A 22,917-nucleotide genomic window follows, 5' to 3' on the forward strand; every position below is an offset into this window, starting at 1 on the left:
GAGCTGACCAATGCTTCACTTTAGCTCGCTCTCTGGGCATTCCAGGAAGACTCACTCAGCTGAATGGAGTTCTTTGCTCCTCTTTGTTAGTGCGTAGAAGCCTGTGTCTCCACATCATTTTTTTTAATGGACCCTAGGCCCTTGGCAGTCCATTTTCAGTTGTACACACCTTTCGGTGAATAAGGTTATCACATTTTTTCCAATGGTAGTGGGAGAAACATGTTTTAAAAAGGAGGAAGAGAAGGGGGAGGGAGATGGGAGGGAGAAGAAGGGGGAGGAGCGGGGAGGAAAGGGGGAGATAAGCACGCAGAACTCATGCATGCTGCATAAGCTTGCTAGAGAGACTCAAACCTGCACAACTTGTCCCCTGAAATGTTATAGACCTGTCGTATGTGAGTGTGTGCCATGCTGCCTCCAAGTGCTATGCAAACCCGCTGCCCTGCAGATAGATCAGAAGAGACCGCAATCAATCAAAGCCAAAGGTGGTAGAGGGTGGTCGCTGCCTTCACTTCTGTCTAACCTCAGTCTGGTCAAGATTCCTCTGACCCAAGACCAGGTAAGTACCTACCTCCAATTTAGATATCCCGTGGGCCCTTGAGGACTTGTTTCTGTAACTTTGTTCTTATTTAACTTTCTACAGTCAAACAGTTGCCCTACATACATAACAACATTGCACGGAACACCCTGTCTTGTGAGAGCAAGGCTAGCTTCTGCCACCTTTCCCAGAATCCATCTGGGCCCCATGGCCAGGAGACCACAGATGATTTAGGGACTGTTGGACAATAGCCTGTCCACCTCAGGCTATTTCTTGTCCAAATTTTCTTGTGCCCTTGAACCTCAGCTACCCTTGACTTTGCCTCGTGTTCTGGTGTTTGGCTCATGCCCTCTGCCCGTCCTGGTCCCTGCTCAGCATCCCTCACAGTACTGTCCCCACACCCTTCCTGTGCCAAGGACACTTGCTCCATTTGAGTTCACCGGGGTTATGGGTTTCAAACAAATGACCTTGGAATTCTAAATAGCTTTTAGATGACTTAGACAAACAGGCTTCTGATGTGAAAAACAGCTCACTTGTTTTTTGTTTGTTTGATTTCCAATCTTTACAAAGAGCCCCTTAAAGAATATTTCCCCCATGACATCCCCCAGCAACTGTGGATGTGGGGGAAATTAATAAAGAGGATTTTGGAACCTAAGAGCTGACTTTAATTTAGGAGCTAGCCCACAAAGCCTCTTTTTATTATCTTGGTGTTTTTGGATAAATTTCTAATTCTCGAAGGTATATATGTGGAACTGCTGGCTTCTCCTCTCATTCTTCCAAGCTTAGCACTGTTCTTTTCACCTGTATGTCAAGGCCCTTCTTCTTGGCTTGTTAAATCCTGGCTTTGAAAACATATAATCAAATGAACAACAACACAACAATAACAACAACAACAACACAACAATAACAACAACAACACAACAAAATGGAGTAGAGAAAAATATCAAGGAATAACAGACGCTGCAAACTGATTTTTCTCGGGCTTTGGTGTGGAACTCCCCAGAACCTTAGGTCCCATCCACAGCACACCTAAAGGGATCTTCTGCAAGGGAGTGGTAGCCCACAATTGTCTGGCTTTGTTCTTATCTCTGCACAATAAAAGGAATCGACGTTTACAGCATAGCCATAAGTCCATCAGTAGTTTTCCTGTGTTTAGCTGTACTGTGCCCAAGAGATTTTATTGATTTTCAATGTGAGGTTCATCAAGTAGCATACATGCTCTGTGGGAGCACGGACCAATACTTCAGGTAACTATTGTCCACCATACCAGGCACCTTCATTTATTCTTCAACTGGGATCTTTTTACTTCTTATTTTACTGTCTGAAGTTCCAGAAAATGAATTTGCCTAGATAAATGAAAATTATCTTTCTTCAAAAATGAAAATTCATAATGAGAGAAACTTATGTCTCTCCACAGTAGTGAGAACTGTTACTATCAGAGTGGTTTCTAGTGCTGCCACAAATAAAGGTTAGGCCTGGAGGAAGCAAGGGGAAGGAGAAACATTGGAGAATGTACTTCAGTTGATGGGAAGGAAGTTTGGTGGGGACACTTGGGCTGTCCTAGAGGAGAGTGTCAGGAGGTAGGAAATAAGCCCTTAGAACAGTTCTCAAAGTACAGGTCACAAACCCTCTGGGGGTCACATATCAGCTATCGTGCATATCAGAGATAGAGATTATGATTCAGAACAGCAGCAAAATTAAAGGTATGAAGTAGCAATGAAACAATGTTATCGTTGGGGTCACCACAACATGAGGAAACTGTATTAAAGGGTTGCAGGGGTAGGAAGGTCACAGCATCGAGAACCACTGCCTTACAAGGTACAATAGACAGATTTGACCCCTAGCAGTGTTTGCTTAGTGCAGTCCCAAACAGTCACAGAATGTCAAAACCAAAAACTGATATATGGTAGCAAGAACATCCCTGTTGTATGTAATGGATTGAGATTCAGAAAGAGGATGTGATTTGCTTAGATTCTCAGTTAGTGAACTGCATCCTACTTCCACCTCCCTTCCCTCCTCTTTTCTTTTCCCATCCCTTTCTTCCTTCCTTTCCTTTCTCCACCTTTCCCCTCCTCTATCTCCCTCTTCTTACTTCCTACAAAAAGATGCAGCTATTGCCTCAAAAGGAATAAACAATAGTTTACTCTGGAGTGACTATGACTTGGGAACACACATTTCGGTTCCCCCAAATACAGTGTCCCAATATGGTAAGAGCTCCTCAAGGTTTTTACAATAATACTAACGAAAAACCCTAAATCAAAACACTTTTTAAATGTGTTGGTGAAGACATTATTCTGCTATGGTCCTTAGAGACTTCCTTGTGACCTTTTTAGTTTTCGTGTTGGAAGAGATGAGGTGTCTGTTCCTGCGTTCCACGAAGAGGTGAGGTCACACACTGGGGAGGGGGCAATAAGTGGACATTTATGGGGTTAAGATAATCTAAAATGATCACCATGGACCTGCAGCCTTTTAACTGGACAATAATGGAAGTTCTTACCAGTCAATCAGAATATTTAATGTGGGCACAGCTTCCCCCCTCTCCTGCCCTCAACCCATATTTGCTCTTTCCCTTCCCTTCGTCCCTCCCTCCCTGTTTCTCAATTTCTGTGTCTCAGTGTCTGTTTCTCTCTGGATAGATTCTTGCTAGGTAGACTATGCCCTTGAGTTCTCTATCCTGACTCAGCCTCCTGAGCCCTGGGCTTATGGGGTCCAGCTCCACTCCTGGCTTGATTTCCTGTTTTATGGCCGAACCCCTCTTCCTCAGAGGAGCCACTTGCTTCCTCTCTTTATTTTGTCTTCGAGGTGCAAACCCCCAACAATGCTTAGACTCATTGCCACAGTCCTCCCAGGAACTTTACTCTCCTAAGGAATTGCTTCCGCAGGAAATGAATTCTTGGCTATAAACCAGCCAACCCACAGTCCGGTGCAAGGTCAACCCTCCTGTGCCACAGAGAAGCCAAAGGTTCTTCATGGACTCAGTTGCCTTTGTCTCTGGTATAGTTTGACCTGATGAGAAATCAGAGCCTGGGAAGGGGCCATGTGACCTTGGAAATGCCCGGAGTTCCCAGGGCTGAAGTGAGAGGCTGATGAGCATTCCCGGTCATCTGTTTCCTGTCAATAATTTCAAGAGCTGTCACAGGAGGAAATGACTCTCGGGCTCCTCTAATCTTTGGCACAACTCACAATAAGCCCAATTATGAGCATAGTGTAAACAATTCTAACACAGTGGGCCCCAGCTGCAGGCTGTGAGTGAGGTGGTGTCTTAAGACATGAGATGTGGCCCAGCCTAGGTGTCCTGAGATGATGAATGGAAGAGGTGGACTTGAGGGCCAAGAGGAGGTGGGATTGAAAATGGGACGCCAGGTCAGAGTGACGGTGGTTCTGTACTGATGTGTCAGCTGAACTCTGCAGGGATTTTATACAACATGTTCTACACTCATGACTTGCCCTGAGCTAGGGATGCTAATTTTCTTGATTCATAGAAGAGAAAATTGAAGCATGGTTTAACCACTAGTCTTCCTTTCCCAACCCCTTGGTTCCCACTGTGTTTAAAATACCTTCAGACCAAAAAGTGTGAGGGCACAGTGGGAACAAGAACAAGAGCTTCCAAACTCAGGATTTGACTTAGGGACACATGTTTCCTGTCCAAGATAATGACAACTTGGTAAAAGACAACATCCCTGTGGCTTAGTCCCCTCATTGCTAGCCATGGTTCTTAAACAAGCTACCATTCTATGCCCTGGCTACTACTTGAAAAAAAAAAGGCGGGGGGGGGGATGATAATAGGACTACCAGCTAAAGTTGAGACTTCCGATGACATTCTACATGCAATGTGCTCATTGCTATACCTTGCATGCAATCCATGCCTAGTAGACATTGGCTATTATCACTGATATAGTCAGGATGTTTTCTTTGTCAGAGCAGGAAATAGAAAGGGGCCTAGAATGGGAACCTGGCCTATGACCTTAAAGTCCCTTCCCTAGTTCCATGGCCTTTCCAAAAGTACCACCAGGCAGAGGACAAGCCCCTAAAATATGAAGCACATTATGGGTGGTATCATCCCTGGGCTAGTGATCCTGGGTTCTACAAGAAAGCAGGCTGAGTAAGCCATGAGAAGCAAGCCAGTAAGCAGCACCCCTCCATAGCCTTTGTACCAGCTCCTGCCTCCAGGTTCTTGCTCTGCTTGAGTTCCTGTCCTGACTTCTTTCAGTGATGGACTATAAATGTGGTAACGTAAGCTGAATAAACCCTTTCCTCCCCAACTTGCTTTTGGTCATGGTATTTCATCATAGCAGTGGTACCCCTAACTAAGACAGTATTACTGGAATAAATTTTATCATTAGGGTGTTTTAAGAAAATATTGGCTTTGTATAAGACTTGCCCAAAGCTTTGGGTGCCTTTCTCCCTTCTAGAGAAATCATGATGCAGGAGGAGTCACAGCCTTGGGAGGTAGCATCTCAACCAAGCATTTGTATAAGGAAGGGCCTATGTATAGGAGAAAGTCTCATTCTATAGGCTTCCAACTACATCAGAGTAAGGGCAAGGTGTCCTGTGAGTCCAAATTTCTTTAGTTTAAGAATAGGTCTGATTTGGCATGGGCTCTCCATAGGTTCTCCACAGAGCCTGGGTTCAGAATGCAGAAGGGAGGCTTTGCTTTATATAGCTTGAATGCTGTAAGTTCAAGGGCATATGGAGGCTCTGGAGATTCAATCCTCCCTACCCCAAGTTTTGGCTTATGTAATAGTGTGAACTTTAGCCCTTTGGCCCAGTCTCTTCATCAATTGAGGAAAGATAAAGGCTGTCTTTGGGCCTGGGTAATCTCTGCAATCTTGTCTAGTTCTAGTTTTTACAGACCTTTATCTGGTAGAGTTGCTGACACTTCTGGGAGCTAGTTTCTTTCCCAGGATGCAGAGCATCTCACGGGCTTCTTCATGTTTCCACAGGGAAGGGGTCAGGAGGCAGCTTACTCCTGCCCAGGGTCTTGTGAGATTCCAAAGATCAAGGCTAGCTTGAGGTTGGGAGTTGGAGGGAAGGGAGGATTCTCTAGTTTACAATATTGACAAGTCTGGAGTAAGATGTAAAAGCACTGGTGACATTTATATTCTGTGAGAATGAAATAGTCCATGGCATCCTAGTTGCCAGTGTGGTGCTGAGAGGAGTTCCACAGAGACTAGACATGTGGAAACCACCATTATCTAAGCCCTTTGCTAGTCCCCAGAAGCTGGAGATCACTCTGAATGATGACAGAGCTCTCAGGTCAGCTTTTGACTTTCTCTTAGAAAGGCAGGAAGTGATGCCTGGTGTGTGGGAGGCAGCTAGGCTATGACTAAATATGGTATGCCAGAAATGCTAACTGTAACCTTTAGGAGCTTGTGGCTATAACTGAATGTCACCTTGAGCAAGGTTTTCAATGTGAAGACATCTTCAGGCTTAACAGGGTGAGAATATCCTTGAATAAAGATTCTTGGACAGGTTAGGTATCAGCCATTACACACAGAGAGAGTACCTTGAAGCAAAGAGAAAGGGAACTGCCTAATGTGACTTCCATCAACGGACTATGAGATCCTGGGTTGTGGAAATTTTATCTAATTCCTTCCATGCCCTCCGGATTTATGGCAACTCCCATCTATAGGGAGGTACTCAATAAAGCCTTGTTTAAAATGAATTGAATTTATTACATTTCAAACTCTTTTTGTAAACCTCTCTTCTGACCATCAAAACACTCAATAGGAAAAGAATAGAATTGATTTAACTATTAGGGGTGTAATTGGTTTGGTGATAAATCGCTCCACCTCGAGGGTAAACCACTAAGCTGATTTCTAACACATAGATTGTTTTTCTGCTGTTTTTGAAAGTCTTGTAAATGGAGTAATAGTTTCTGTGTCTGAATTCCTTCACTCGGTCCTTAGTTTGGAATCCCATTGGTCTTGTAGCATATATATATATATATATATATATATATATATATATATATATATATATATATATATAGTGTTTGCCCATTCTCAGTGAAACACACCATTCAGCTGTAAGAATGTAAGTGCTTTCATTGAATTTATCCATTTGTGTAGTTTTTGGCTCTGGGCTATTTTGAATAGTTATGTTACAAACATTATTCCATGTGGTTTTTTGTGCATGAAATGCAACATATTATGTAGTACCAAGGAAGAGACATAGTTTGTCATAAGCACATACATAGATGGTTAGCTTTGGTATTTATCATCAAAGTTTTCTCCTAAAAGATATTTCTCATTAACTTGGTTGTTTTCAAGTTTTACCTGGGTGTTGGCCTCTGGGGCTTGGTCCTCTGGAGTACCTAAGGAGCTAGGGTTTTCTTCAGCAAGGAGAGAGCTTCAGGGAGACATACATACCTTTACCCAGCAGCCTTCTGTGCAGTTAATAACCTTGAAGAAGGGGCAATCATTGGTCATGAAAGATTTAGGACATTTTCTTTATGGAAGCACTTTCTTGCACTTTAAGCCTTCATGTAATGTAAGCTCACAAGTTCTTGTGGTACCTCCTTTAAGGTGAGATGACATGACTCTGCCAGGAAGAGAAGACATGTGATTGGAGGACTCTCCTTGAAGGCGGGCAATCTGTGCTGGACTTTGAACAGGATACAAATCCTTAAAAGCTGAGGAGAGTAAACTCTTTCCTGTCCAAATGTGTTTTTAGAGGGATGCTATGAGGCAGGCATGCTCTGGGGGTTTTTATATTCTGCTAGCCTGACATGTGAACTTGAAGGCATGGGCTAGGGGGAGCACTGCATGAAGTGGCCAGTCAGATGGAGAATGCAGAATGAGGAGAAAAATCTGCCTCTGTGAGCATTTAATGGCTCTTATATTCTGTGACTCATTTCAGATGCAAACAGTGCAGACACATTAGAGGAACAGACATTTTTATTTTAAGACCCATTCCTACCCAAGTGGGTTCACAAATGCGTGCAGTGGTAAGAAACTAGAGAACTGCCTCTGAAGCATGGGAAAGAATGGAGACGTTTGGATTGGGCACAGACTCTGGATTCTGGACTCAAGGCTACCATCTACCCTGGTGGGAAGTGTTTGGGCAGAATGGGCTAGAGGGGTTCAGTCACCCTTACTGAAGTCATGGTTGTCAGAGGCTTTAAGGATATGCAGAAGGGATGTCCCAGGACTTTCCTGAAACAGATTAAGCAGGTTAAGAACCCCTATAACTACTTGGGCATTTTACCTTACAGAGGACCACTGACCAGAGTGCAAACTAATTCCTTCTAATCTGATATTTGGAATCTGACATCAGAATATAGATTCTGTATGGAGGGATGTCCTCAAGGTGAACACCTAAATCCTGCCCTTCTACAGATTAGTGGCAGTACAGCTGCCCTGGGGGTAAAAAAGCAGGCAAGACTGTTGAAAGTGGGTCAAGATCTCCACTCCACTGAGATGGGCAATCAACCCACGGGGGCCCACCTTCAGCTTAAGGATCACCAGTTAAGGTCTTAACCTGTGGATCTCGACTCCTTTGAGGATTAAAAGAACCTCTCACAAGGTTCACATATTAGGTATCCTGCATATCATATATTCACATTATCATTCATAATAGCAAAATTACAGTTATAAAATAACAATGAAAATAATTTTATGATTGGCGGTCACCACAACATGAGAAACTGTATTAAAGCATCACGGGATTAGGAGTGTTGAGCACCACCGAGTTAAGGGCTACCTGGTTTTACTAGAACTACTCTCATGGTGAATGGCTTCTTTAGAGTTCTTTTCTCTTTCATGGCCAAACTTCGTTTTACTTCCTTGGGGTGTTTTGCCTTGGGTCCCCTCCCCCACTTGAAGAATCCTTAAAGCAAGCCAGGAAGTTAATGGAACACAGAGTGGGAAGGGTGAAGGGAGGCCTCTTTACCCATCATTTCTTAGAGAGGTGGTCAAAACACCAGAGTAGGAGCAAGAGACTTCCTTTGATATCCTTTGTCTCATTCCATTCAGCTACTCAACAAGAGGGGAAAGCAGGCTTGCCTTATCTATCTATCTATCTATCTATCTATCTATCTATCTATCTATCTATCTATCTATCTATCTACATCTTACAAATGAAGACTCATCCATGAATCCAGTCAGTCAGTCAGTCAGTCAGTCAGTCAGCCAGTGAGCACTCATCTGTTTGTTCATGATACAATGCTCTGTGGCTCTGCACACCCAGGGGAAACACGGATGTTGTCCTTCAAGAGCTGGAAGCTGGGTCATAACCCTCACTGCTTCCCAGAAGGCAGATGTCAGATCTAATGAAGTTGTGTGCTTAGAGTCTTCTGTGAGGATGCACACATCCCAGAGAATGTAAACAGATGTTTATGCAGCTGAAAACGTGAAGCTTTTTAAGCCACTGATTTGACACAACCATTCCTATACCCACGGACTGGTTCTAACATTCACATAAAGAGATGGGTTTCCCTAGTCAAACTGAGTAACGGCAGAACTGCCTGAAAATGCCCAGAAATGTGTCCTAGCATCTCAGGAATAGCAATCAAACTTTACTAAGGGAATCAGCAGGCCACATTTGCCTAGAGATGTGACTGTGACTGAAAATGTCCAAAGTCTATTAAAAGTCAATGTATCTATTAGAGATTAGGGGAAAAAACCCTCTTATGTTAAGATAAATTCTTAATGATGGATTTGGTCAACCATGTCTTATTCTGTGAGGTCCTGCTTGAAGTCTGCCCACAGACACAGAAAGAACTTTGTCACAACCCACATGTGAGGTCACATAAATGAGTAGTGGAGTCATGAGGAATTAGGCAGCCAAAAATGTTTCTGAATTTTTAATAACCAAAAATTAATTCAAAATAAATGTGTAAGGAACCCAAGATGTTCTGGCCACCCCGGACTCATGTGTTTCATTGTGTGACCTTGGCTTTGAGCACACATGTGTACTTTGCCACACATAGTACATGCCATCACAAGGTACTGCACCAACAAACGCTGCCTGGAATATCTAGGCTCAGATTCCAGACTGATACACACTCTGGTTGTGGTGTTTCACTGCACATACAAGGGTTTCTGCTCTTACAGAGACATAATGGTTTAACATTATGAACAACAAGGACTTTTAGTATTTTCTACCATCATTTCTTAGCCTTAACTACCAGACTCATGTACATTTATACTGGGCTGTATTATAATATTTGATCTTTTTTTTTGGTTCTTTTTTTTGGAGCTGGGGACCGAACCCAGGGCCTTGCGCCTCCTAGGTAAGCGCTCTACCACTGAGCTAAATCCCCAGCCCCTATAATATTTGATCTTAAAAGCTACTGTTTAGTTGATGACTTGAGTCTTACAAAACTAATTTTGGCTCAAGATTAGAACAGAATTTCCAACAACTTCTGAACTGGCTTTAAACATATTTCTTCCATTTGTACTACTTATTTATAGAAAACAGCATTCTGGAGGGTGGAGAGATGGTTCAGAAGTTAAGAACATGCACTGTTCTTACAAAGGACCTGAGTTTAATTTCTAGCATCCTCTCTGGGTAGTTCATAAGTACCTGTAACTCTAGCACTGGTGAGACCTGGTACTTCTGGCCTTTGCAAGCACCTACACACACACACACACACTCACTCACACATATACTCAGATATATACTCTCTCACACACATAGGGAGACACAGAGACACAGAAAGACACACAGACATACATAGACAAACACAGACAAACACAAACACAGATACACACACACACACACACACACTTATCTTTTGAAGAAAAGAAAAGCAGCATCTTCAGCTTTACAGGTCATAAAATCAAAGTACCATTTAATTCTGGGTAACTCTGAAAATGCTGAGGATGTCTCCCCCTCTACAGCATCAGATACTCAACTAACAAGTGTGTCCGTCTTGTTCCAATGCAACTTTGCCTTCACACTTAACAAATGATAAAATATATGCATACCCAAAACTGTTTTGACATAAATTGCTCTATGGTAGATGGCAAATATCTGATTTTATCCAGGGTCACTGTATAGTCAGGGTTCTCTAGAGTCACAGAACCTATGGGCAGTCTCTACATAGTAAGGGAATTTATTATGATGACTTACAGCCCAACTCCCCAACAATGGTCAGCAGCAGCTGTGAAGGGAAGTCCAAGGATCTAGTAGTTGCTCAGTCCCACAAGGTAGGCAGATGAGGAAGAATCTTCCTTCTTCCAATGTCCTTGTGTAGGTCTCCAGGAGAGGGTGTGTCCCAGTTTAAAGATGTGTATCACCACTCCTGGATCTGGGACTTGCTTTGTCCCAGATGACCTTGAATTCAGAGATCTCCTTGCCTTAAGTTCCTGGGATTCATAACCACTTTGCCTCAAGATCTCCATGCCAAGATCCAGGTCAGAAACTTGTATCTCCCCGCCTCAAGATCAGGATCACAGGTGAGCCTTCCAATTCTGGATTGTAGCTCATTCATTCCAGATATAGTCAAGTTGACAACCAGGAATAGCCACTACAGTCACAGAATTTCCCTGATGAAAATATGTTCCTAGTACCCTAACAAGAAGCTTTGCCTAGCAGGAGGCTCAGTGGACTTCATATTGACCTGGATAAGACATAGTTTCAGCTTGTGAGCTATAGGGTCTCCATGGCATCTCCTTCAGTTGTCTTGCCCCGGCAACTATGGACAAGAGTAAACAGGCACGTGTAGCTGTGTTTTGTTAAACTAGAGCAAGGGCTCGGCCAGTTTTGTCAAGTCTTACTTGAATGTTTTTGTTTTTGTTTTTGTTTTTGTTGTAGGCCTTTTGCATGGTCGTCTCTTCTGAGTCTTCAGAGGGCCTGGTCCACTGGAGGTGGCACCATTCCTGGGCAGGTGGTCATTGGTCATTTAAAAGTCTCTACAGGTTCTCTCTCCCCTTTGTTGGGTATTTTGGCCACTGACATCCCTGTTGGGTCTTGGGAACCTCTAGCTTCCCTGGCATCTGGGACTTTCTAGTGATTCCTCCCCACCCCCTGTCCCCCCCCACACTGCTATATATTTCTTCTATTCATTTTCCTGACCCTCTGTGACTTCTTTCCTGTCTCTTCCTATACCTGATCCTGCCCCCTTCTTTTCCCTCCCCCTTCTCTCTCCCTCCAAGGTCCCTCCCTCCCTCTACCTCCTAGGATTATTTCGTTTGCCCTTCTAAGTAGGATGTAAGCATCCACACTTTGGCCTTCCTTTTTTTAAGGTTTATATGGTCTGTGAGTTGTATCATAGGTATTCTGAGCTTTTGGGCTAATCTCCTCTTATCAGTGAGACATGTGTGTCATTTTGTGCCTGGGTTACCTCACTCAGGATGATATTTTCTAGTTCCATCCATTAGCTTGCAAATTTCATGAAGTCATTGTTTTCAATAGCTGTGTAGTATTCCATTGTGTAAATGTACCACATTTTCTGTTTCCATTCTTCCATTGAGGGATATCTGGTTTTTTTCCAGCTTCTGGCTATTATAAATAAGACTGCTATGAACATAGTGGAATACATGTCTTTGTTATAGGTTGGGGCATTTTTTGGGTATATGCCTAGTAGTAGTAGAGCTGGGTCTTCAGGTAGAACTATTTCCAATTTTCTGTGGAACTGCCAGATTGTTTTTCAAAGGGGTTGTACCAGCTTGCAATCCTACCAACAATGGAGGAGTGTTCCTCTTTCTCTACAACCTTGCCAGCATCTGCTATCACCTGAGTTTTTGATCTTAGCCATTCTGATTGGTGTGAGGTGGAATCTTAGGGTCATTTTGATTTGCATTTCCCAGGTGACTAAGGATGTTGAACATTTTGTTAGCTGCTTCTCAGTCATTCAAGATTCCTCAGTTGAGAATTCTTTGTTCAGCTCTGTATCCCATTTTTAATAGGGTTATTTGGTTCTCTGGGGTCGAATTTCTTGAAATTTTTTTGTATATTTTGGATATTAGCCCTCTATTGGATGTAGGATTGGTAAAGATCTTTTCCCAATATGTAGCGTGCCGTTTTGTCCTATTGACAGTGTCCTTTGCCCTACAGAAGCTTTTCAATTTTATGAGATCCCATTTGTCAATTGTTGATCTTACAGCCTGAGCCATTGGTGTTCTGGCCAGGAAACACTCCTCTGTGCCAATGTGTTTTTCCCACTTTCTCTTCTATTAGATTCAGCATATCTGAATTTTCTTATGTGGAGTTTTATAAGGAGGTCCTTGATTCCCTTGGACTTGAGCTTTGTACAAGGAGATAAAAATGGATCAATTTGCATTCTTCTACAAGCCCATTGCCATTTGAGCCAGCACCATTTTTTTCCCCACTAGATGGCTTTGGCTTCTTTGTCAATGACCAAGTGACCATAGATATGTGGGTTCATTTCTGGGTCTTCAATTCTATTCCATTGATCTACCTGTCTGTCTTTGTACCAATATCCTGCAGTCCAGTAGATAGGCATGCCTCACTCATCTCAAAAATTTTTAAACAAGAATTGTTCCTGTATAAAGGAAACACAGGGTCAAAAAATGGAGCAGAGACTGAAGGAATGGCCATCCCACCTTGGGATCCATCCTATCTCCAGACACCAAAACCATATGCTACTGTTGATACCTAGAAGTGTTTGGAGACAGGAGCCTGGTATAGCTGTCCCATGAGAGTCTCTGTCAGTACCTGACCAATACAGATGCAGATACTCACAGCCAACCATCAGACTGAACCTGGGTGACCCCAGTGGAAAAGTTAGGGGAAAAATTGAAGGAGGTGAAGGGGATTGCAACCCCATAGGGAGAACAACGGTATCAACGAACTGGATGGCCCCCAACCCCACCTCCTGAGCTTCCAGGGACTCAACCATCAACTGAAGAGTATACTTGAATGGGTCCATGGCTCCAGCTGCATATGTAGCAGAGGATTGCCTTATCTGGCATCAGTGGGAGGGAAGGGCCTTGGCCCTGTGGAGGCTTGATGCCCCAGGATAGGTGGATGCTAGAGCTGTGAGGCAGGAGTGGGTCGAGGAGCTCCCTCTTAGAGGCAAAAGAGAGGGGGAATGGGATGGAGGGTTTGTGGAGGGGAGACTAGGACGGGGGACAACATTTGAAATGTAAATAAATAAAATAACCAGTAAAGAATAAAAACAGTGAGTGATGGAAAGTGAGCAGAGCCAGGAAGCAGTGTTTCCCCGTGGTCTCAGCTTCAGATCCTGCCTCCAGGCTCCTGTCTTAGAGCCCCTTGGTGTTAGAGATAGGTACAGTCCCTTGAAAATGTGAGATCAAACAAACTGTTCTTGCTCCCATCGCTTTTGGCCAGTGTTCTATCATACCCCCAGGGAAATAACTAAAACAGTAAGTAAGGTACACATTGGTCCCTATTTTTGTGAGGAAACCAGCTCAGACTGAGAGATGGCATACTCTCTTATGCACGAGAGGGTGTAATCAGACAGTTCTGGGGCTTTCACGGTCCAAGTCTAACACTCTTTGAACACTGTACATTGTTTATTGTACGAGGGAAGCAGGATAGATCAGGCAGCACTGACAATCAGTTTTTGTTCTGTCAGGAGCAGAGAATCGATCATGTTGTCAATGTAGAGCATCATGCCGTACAGAGCCATTGCACAAGGAGACCTGGTTTCTACTCCAGTTCCACCCTGGACAACGTAGTAGCTGTGGCAAGATGCCAGGTGCCTCTGGAAATCCATCATTCCAAGGAGACTTCAGCATGACTACAGCACCTGGAAGGAAGGGGGTGGGACTTCCTTCCTTTCCTTCCTTTCCGGAGACCTGACTTTTCACCCTTGCAGGTGCATCAAGCCCGTGTATGTGCCCAAACAGGCAAAGTCTCTGGCATGTAGGTAGGTTTTCAGTGAAAATGTAATTGAGCTGAACACCGAGACAGGTATTAAGTCTTCTGAAGTTAGTTTTGTTTTCATATTCTGTTGAGATCCAGAAATTCATTTCTACTTTGCAACATCTTTATCTTTCCGGCTTTAAAGTGGAGCCCACAGTTCTCAACTGTTTCAGAGGACGTGGTTGAAAAAACGGCTCCCGCCACACAGGAAATCCAGTAGCTTTGCTGTTATTGCAATTCAAAACAGGATAATGCCCAAGGATAGGAGTTGGAATGACTCCTTGTGTTTACTAAATTGACTTTAAGGATTCAATGCGAATCAGCTTTATTGATTATGATTTTTGTGTAACAGAAGTCAGTGCGTTTGTTAGGGTACTGTGCAATTTATTGAATTTTGAGGCATGCATCTGCCCACATATCCTGGTTAGTTTTAACTGTCAGCTTGCCTAGGTACAGACATCTGAGAAGACAGCCTCGATTGACAGGTTGGCCTGAGGGCTTGTCTGTTTCTGATTGTCTTCATTATTCATTGACACAGGAAGGCCAGCTCATTGTTGGCAGCGCTGTCCCTTGTCAGGTTATTGTGGGTTGAACTAGAAAGCCACTGAGCCTGTGAGTGGGACAGTAGGAAGACCAAAATGCAGTGTTCCTCTGTTTTCCTGCCTCCAGGTTCTTGCCTTGACTTCCACACAGTGATGGACTGTGGCTTGGAATTGTAAACTGAAACAAATCCCTTTCTCCTAAGTTGCTTTTGGTCAGAGTGAGGGTTTTTGTTTTTTTTCTTTTTTTGTATTTTTTTTTTCTTCTGTTTTCCTCGAGACAGGTTCCTGGCTGTCTTGGAAATCACTATGTAGATGAGGCTGGCCTATGTAGACGTAGAGATCTGCCTGCCTCAGCCTCCCAAGTGCTATGATTGGAGGTGTTTGCCACCATGTTTGGCTTGGTCAAATGTTTTTAATCACAACAGAATAAAACTAGAACCATTGCAACTACGCCATAAGAGAGCACATTGCAATGACCCTGAGAGTCCCTGAAACCTTGCTAGTCAGTTGTCCATCCTGGCCTCATGTAAATGCTGGCTTGCTTTAGCAGTATTGTATTTTATAAAATATATTTTTTCATGATAAAAAATGCATACTGATTAGAGAATTCAGAAAAATATAAAATATTTAAATGTATTTTCTTTCCGTGTGTGTGTGTGTGTGTGTGTGTGTGTGTGTGTCTTCCTGTATGCACATGCCCACAAGCATGCTAATGACTTGGGTACGGAACAGATGCAGCTTCCCCAGTGATTGTTTAATTTATCTTTAATGATTGCACTTGAAATAATTATTTTGTTCATAGACTTTCTGATTTCTTTATCTTAATTAATGATGCAAATTAGGCCCACCATTAACCTGCATTATTATTAAGAATAGTTTTTTAAATTACAGCTCTATTCTGTTGTTGCTATTACGAAGAACACCACTGAGGTCTACTGAGTCCAGTGTAATTGCCTCATGCTTGCTGACTTTTAAGAATCGTGTTACTTCCTTGCACCCCTCCCATTTTCTCAGGTGTTCTACATGTAGGGTAATCTCTTCTGTGCGGAATAGATTCTTTGCTTTCATATTTCTGTGCTTATTTATAATCTATTGATTTCAAGAATTATAGCTGAAGCTATGAATGGTAGTAATTGCTATTCTTAAAGTATCTACATGCTTCCGTATGTGTGCCGTGTGTGTGTGTGTGTGTGTGTGTGTGTCTTGTGGGGGGGGGAGGGAAAGCATGCATGTACCTGTAGTCATGGATGTGCTTATGGAGGTCAGAGGTCAATGTTGGTTCTTCCTCTGATCTTATCCACATTAGTATTTGAGACACGGCTTCTTGCTGAACCTGGAGTCATCTCTTCAGCAAGTGTGGCTGGCTAGCAAGCGCCTGGATTTATCTCTGCCCCAGCACTGAGATTGCAGATATAGGTTGGCTCTTACTTGGATTCTGGAGATCCCATCTCAGTCCTCATGCTACCCCCAGAACACTCTACTCACTGAGCCATCTCTCAAGCTCTAAGGAAATGTTTTTAATCCCTTTATTACAAAGTCATTAGTCCAGCCCATTTTTTAGGCTAACAATTTTAATTCTATTCCTAACTAAGACAAACAATTCTTAGGATTTATAACGTAGTAATTCGGGCACTGGTTAGAGTAATGGGAACCTGAAGAGTCATGAAAATCCAGAAATAGTATTGAAATAGTATAGTATGTTTTATAATAATTAACTATGCTTTTGCATATTCAATTTGTTGACAAAGGAAAGTGTTCATTAGTAATTGTCAAAATGAAAACTGGACTAAAACATATATTGCATCTCACTTTCATAAAAAATAAAATTAAATGTAGAAAATTCCTAATAATAAAACATTGAGATAGGAGTCCTTTTTAATATCTTCTCCTTTTTCCAATATTCCTATACTAAATATTTGCTTTTTGGAAATAACTCAATTCATAACTAGGCAAGAAGTCATTCCCTTGTTTCCGAAGTTATTACAGTGAACATATAAAGCCATGCAACTATCCTTTTATTAGCAGAGATGTATTTATCTCTGTCTACTTTATCAGTGACCAACCCCTTTCTAAGTGCACTGAAACATTGCCATGCTAATTATATTATGGCTGGGACCAGAGGTTTGTGCTTGTGGGGCATGGCAGAGCTGCTCCCATCACAGCAGGCAGAAGCATTATCAGGAAGAGACCAGGGCAAGAGAGATCCCTCAGTGACATTCTCCCAATAGCTTATTTCCATTAACCAGAACCCTCCTTCCAAAGTTCTAAATAAATGCATATATATATATATGTTATACTTATAGAGAGTTATAGTTATAGATAATTATAGCTAGTTATAGTTATAGTAGTCTATTTATAGTTTGAATCCATCAATGGCTTAAGCTAGACTTAAGTTAGGCTGCAGCCACTGGATCCGATCCGTTCTGCATCAGTGTGATAAGCAGGATAAAACACAAATCATTTTCACCATCGACTGTGGACTCTGCATTCACAGGAATCAGTTTGGACTCTTCTACCCGGCAATTACACAGCAACTACCAATCTGCTTTCTCAAGCTCAACTGGTGGAGTGCTGGTAGCTGTTTAGAAACTCTCTCTCAAAAACATTTTTTAAACACTAATGTAGCCCTTACTTTACACCATAGCCAGTTTTGTGGTACAGTCACGCTCACCATGGCCAAGTACAAGCTCCGACCGTGAACTTAGCAATAGAGGTGTTCAGCCTTAGGACAACCTCTAACCTATTAAATAAAGGATCGCCTGGAGAGATGAGAAGAACCCTCTGGTAGTTGGGAGGCCTCACCCCCATGATGCTCCTTGATCAACAATAGCCTGTTTACACTCAAAGGCCTCCTTTAGCTGGAGGCACTGGGACTGGGCACCACAAGCACCCTTTCCCATTGTAATGCTATCACCCATCCTGTAGATAAGCAGAACACAGCCACTGTGGAGCCAGTGAAGATTAAGGGCCCTGAAATGCAAAAGAATTCTGGCCTGAAGAACAATACACAGCTATGTACAGCAGGCTGTCAGGAAAGATGCCCCGCCCCCTGCCTGCACAGGAAGGATGCCTTCAGGATGCATACTCCAGCGGCTTATATTCCAGTCAGCTGTTTTCTTCCCATTTCCATAGCTTTGTTTTATAGAGCTGTGTCAACACTGCTGGGTTTCAGTAATCACAGTGAATTTCCGAATATGACCAAGACCCATCTGGCTCTTTTCAAAGAGCAATGCTAACCTGAGAATGAGCCAGCGTCTTCCGCAAAGGACATACATTTTGGTCCTTATTTAAATCTAAGCTATTTACACATGTGTTTCCTCATTCTGAAAACTAAGAGGATTTTTAAGACAGGGTCTCACTACACAGCTGACCGATCTGGAATTTACTATGTAGATCAAGCTGGCCTCAAACACCTGGAGATCTGCGCACCTCTGCATCCTAAGTGCTAGGAATAAAAGCATATGCTACCACAGACCTATGGTAAGAGCATCTTCCGATGGGTGTTTCTACTCAGCCCATGGTGCACATCACTTGTCATTAGATGACATGCTTTCAGTCTTAGAGAGAGGTCTGAAGGTGACCCAGAACTTGGTAAGGAGGACATGCGCCTGAATCACATGAAAAGCAATATGAATCATTGTTTAGGCTTAAAGAGACAATGCAGTGAGACCATGCTTTGCTGTGACTTTAAGTATGTTTGCCAGTGTACATGTGGTGTAGGAACTTGAGAAGAAAATGGGGCTAGACTTGGGGAAGCTGTGTCTACTCATTCATTCAAGAAGAGCAATCATGGGCGGACACAGGAACTAACAGCTACAACAGATTTTTTAACAGGTACAATTCTCCCTGAAGGAAGTACGCCTACACTTGTGACAGTAATAGCCAAGAATCAGACCACTAACTACACAGAGAGAGAACAGAGTGAAGCAAGTCATATCCCACCAGTGTTAATCCTCGGGGCTATAATGCCAGCACCAAACAGGGACATTTTCTGCCACAGGAGTGCTTAGGGGAGGGTCAAAAGAAGATCATTCCATAGCAGGACACTAGCAGTATACACTGTGCTGAAGCAAAACTTAGGGTAAATGTTTAGAAATACTTGATAGCAATTGGCAAAAGAACTCACTTTCCATAGAACCTGAAGATATTTTTGAAAATGAGGCCCAACTTTGTATATCTATCAAAAATTCACATTTCTATTGATTCGTTTCATTAATCGTCTGTGCCAAATTAAAAATAAAAGAATACAGGCTCTCTATTGACAAGTATCAATTAGAAAATTGTAGGTAATCTGCTGGGGTAGGTTGAGGGTCAACAGTTGGAGGAAGGGAACACAGTGAAGACCAGGCACTCAGGGAAGGCTGCTCAAGAGGAACTGTGGAAGATGGACGAGATTAGATGAGTGGAGAGGACCCTTGGTTTGCTCCTGAAGCAGCAAGTGTGCATTCACACTTGGATGAGTTTTTTCTGCTGTTTTGTAGTATGCACGTTCATCCTGCACCGAGATCTGAGCTGGGTCAAGCGGATGCAAGCATGGAAGGCTGGGTCCTGTGAAGACTCTTGGGTATGGCTCTGGCACAATAATTCTTTATTAGTGTGTCACCCTTTTACCTCCCAGCAGAGTGTAAAAGCCAAGAGGGAAGGGCAGACAGCAGATCTTAAGTAACAATTTCAGTGGTGAATAGATGAGTGGGTTTTACTTTTAACACCTCAAAATGAGAGGTCTGGGTAAAACTGGTGATTTTTCAAACAATAAATCAAGAAACCTTTCCAAAAGGTATTGTAACCCAACCAACAGACTCAAGATTCTATCCTTGTGTCTCTGTAGGATTTTATTTGATGAAAGAATTCCACTCTTACTTTTTAAACATACTATATTAGATTACCTCTAAGGCCTCTCCTAACTGCATTATTTTATCTTAAGTACACCAGAAGGTAAATAATAAAGGCTGTGAAAACATTGGCTTAGTCAACTGTAGCTGCACAGAGAGCAGGTGCAGGATACATAGGGATTTTCTAGAATATTGGAGTTGCTGGGTCCTGCTTGGCTTGTAGAGACCTGGAATGAAGCTCCTGACTAGGTTTCTCAAGAGATATCTATTGTTTCCTAAGAGGCATGTTGAATTCTACATGTCATTATGTCTCAGTAGGGATGGCTACAGAGACTCCAGTGAGGAAATAGTTTGTCCTTACACATTAAGTCACAGCAGAGGTCTACAGCTGGTACATTTGATCAGGGAAGCCATCAAGATCCAGGTTTATTCTTACATGTGGTTTTTGCACAAATGGTCCTAAGGCAGCTACTTCACTGTAGGAGAAAGGAAGGAAAGTCAAGTGGTACCAGTTGGACTTGTCAGAGTTGGTATGCCCTGTGAAGAGGGACAGATCGCTACGTGCTCTGTGAGGAGGGGCAAGACCATTGGGTGCCCTTGAGCAGCACACTGACTCTGAGCCCAGCTGAGTAAGCCTTTGTTTCTGGCTTCTGTTCTCTGACTCCCTGATTAGCAAAGCTGATCTTGTAACATTGTGTCATGCAGTTATCCCCGCTTCTCTGTTTTAAAATTTTTATTGAAAATAGATTATTCTCTCAAAGAATACATCTTGACCACAGTCTTTTCCTCCCTCTATTCCTCCAGCTTCCCCTCTCCCAGATCCATTCTCCCTTTATTTCCTCTTCACAAAAGAGCAGGCCTTCAAGAGATGGCAGCCAAACAGGACAAAATAAGATACATAACATAAGGCAAAAGCTGTCATATTGAGAAGTACAAGGCAACCCAATAGGAGGAAGAGTCCCATGAGCAGGCAAAAGAGTCAGAGACACACCCTCTCCCACTATTAGGAGTTCCTCAAAACCACGGTGCTAACTAACAGGCATAACACATACAGAAGAGGACTTGGTGCAGACCCATGCAGGCCCTGTGCTTAACACTTCAGTCTCTGTGAGCCCATGTGAACCCTGCTTAGTTGATTTGGTGGGCCATGTTCACCAGGTGTCCTCCATCCCCTCTGACTACGACAGTCTTTTTTTCTTTTTTTCAGAGCTGGGGACTGAACTCAGGGCCTTGTGCTTACTAGGCAAGCGCTCTACCACTGAGCTAAATCCCCAACCCCCTACTACAGTCTTTATCTCCCTTCTTCCACAGGATTCCCAGATCTCTGAAAGGAGGAAGCTGATGAAGACCTCCAATGTAGACTCTCTCTATATACTGTCTGGCTGTGGAGACCCCTCTCTTTGTATAAACTTCTGCTATAAGGCCCCAAGTGCCACACAGGAACTCTAGAACTTAAGTGGGTGTTCGAGAACCTTATTCTCTGAGATAAGATCCCAGACAGTCCATTCAGTCTTTTTAAAACTTTGAACCTTTATCTTCTGACTTTCTATTTGCCTCAGAAAGTGGGTGAGCCAACTCTCCACTCTGTTTAGGAGCATTCAAAGCCACTGGGGACCAAAGCTACTGTCTGTTATGTATCTCTGCAGTCATCTTTCTGAAGCAGATGAATGTTTGGGTAGAAAGATTTGATGAGGGGCTCTCTACAGATCTCACAACAGGACACTGAAGCCCCACTAGACCCGCTTGTTAGATTCTTATGGAGGGAGAAGAGGCAGGAGGATTTGTGAGGCAGGAACTTCATTGAATCATCCTTTAGGCAGAAGCTTATTCACCATGGCAAGCAGACAAACAGGACAGTATGATGGAGGTCTAAAATAACATCAGTCCCACCAGACAAGAGATCTATTTTGTTAAATTTAGCTTTTTATTGATTCTTTGTACATTTCTCATCACGCACACCAATCCCACTCATCTTCCTGACTCTTGGTACCAGCCCTCTGCCCTTGCAACTGCCCCACCACCACCAAAAGAGAAAGAATCTCACTGGGAAGCTGTAGTATGCCACCGTGTGTCCCACAGTATACAGCTTTTCCTGCGCATCTTTACTTGCAAATGTTCATTGCAATAAGTCTTTGGTTTGTTTTCAAGGTCTTTGGCTTCTGCTGCACTATCAATACTGGATCCTCACCAGGACTCTTCGGATATCCTGTTGTTGCCCTGTGTCACGGAGATCTTACAGCTTTGGATCTACAGGACCAGCCCCTTCACGGGCTCCAGCAGTTCACTGGAGGGGCAGATGTTGGGGTTGGCCAACACCACGGCCTCATCACTGGCTACTTACATCAGGCTATTCCTCACTCTCTCCAGTTCCTCCTCTCTTCATTGTGTTCACATCCTTCTGCTTCTTTCTCTTCTATCTCTCCACTACTTACTTGGGTTATTGTAATGATCCTGGGGCCTCTAAGTGTCTAGAGTTGTCTCAGGAGTGCTAAGCCCTGCCTGTGCAGAGTGGCATTGGACAGGGGTTGTCTTGGGTGTCCACCTGGGCCTGCATGGCTCTGGGCTACAAGTCAGCAAGATGTCTACTCTTGAAGGTTTCTGAGGGAAGGTGGGGTCCTGCATAGCAAGAAAGCCAGCTTAGTTAATATGTGATCTATATTCTAGGACAGAAATAACTTGGCTTCCTGACAGAGGTTACTCTTTTGGTAGGTTGGGAAGTGAAACTTGGCTAATGTGTGACCTGCAATTCATGACAATAGCCAGGCTGCCTTGAACCCTGTAAGGTAAAGTGTATTTGGGGGTGTCTGGATTTTTTCCAACCTGCTTACAGCCTTCTTTGCTTAGGCCTGTAGATCCAGGGTATGCTAACAGGTCATAAGAAACCATTGCCTCTTCAGAAATGACGGCATGCAGCTCCAGTGGATACTGAGTGTCCTCCGGTTCAGTGTAGATCTGGGAGACAGTGTCAGATCCCACAGGCTGGGAACTCAGTCCTGGAAGAGTAACCCTCGCTTAAGATTCTAGCTCCAGGTTTCAATCTGTAATGTGTGTTTCTGACCCCCAGACTATTTATCAGGCCTCCCATGACTATTCCTTGTTCTGCTAATTACCTAGAACAACTCATGAAACTCTGGGAAACATTGTTTTATAAAACAAACCTCTGGGCATACCTGTAAAACAGTTTCCAGAGCCATCCTAAGTGTGGAGCTGG

The 22,917-nt window shown here is 43.2% G+C and overlaps 1 long non-coding RNA gene across 4 annotated transcripts in view; it reads left to right on the plus strand.

Moving 5' to 3' along the window:
• The first annotated feature begins 305 nt into the window (after nucleotides 1–305).
• LOC120103483 (uncharacterized) overlaps nucleotides 306–22,917 on the plus strand; it is a 35,365-nt gene continuing 12,753 nt past the window's right edge. Inside the window, exons 1-4 of one of the 4 annotated variants that reach the window (XR_005505721.2) lie at nucleotides 306–556; nucleotides 14,043–14,336; nucleotides 19,356–19,438; nucleotides 21,855–22,489. This is a non-coding gene — a long non-coding RNA (uncharacterized LOC120103483). Of the gene's footprint in view, nucleotides 557–14,042; nucleotides 22,490–22,917 lie in introns of all 4 variants that reach the window. The other 3 variants (XR_005505720.2, XR_010052497.1, XR_010052496.1) reach the window with 3 other exon arrangements.

The sequence above is a fragment of the Rattus norvegicus genome, chromosome 6 (assembly GCF_036323735.1).
Source record: "Rattus norvegicus strain BN/NHsdMcwi chromosome 6, GRCr8, whole genome shotgun sequence".
In the NCBI taxonomy this organism is placed as follows: domain Eukaryota; kingdom Metazoa; phylum Chordata; class Mammalia; order Rodentia; family Muridae; genus Rattus; species Rattus norvegicus.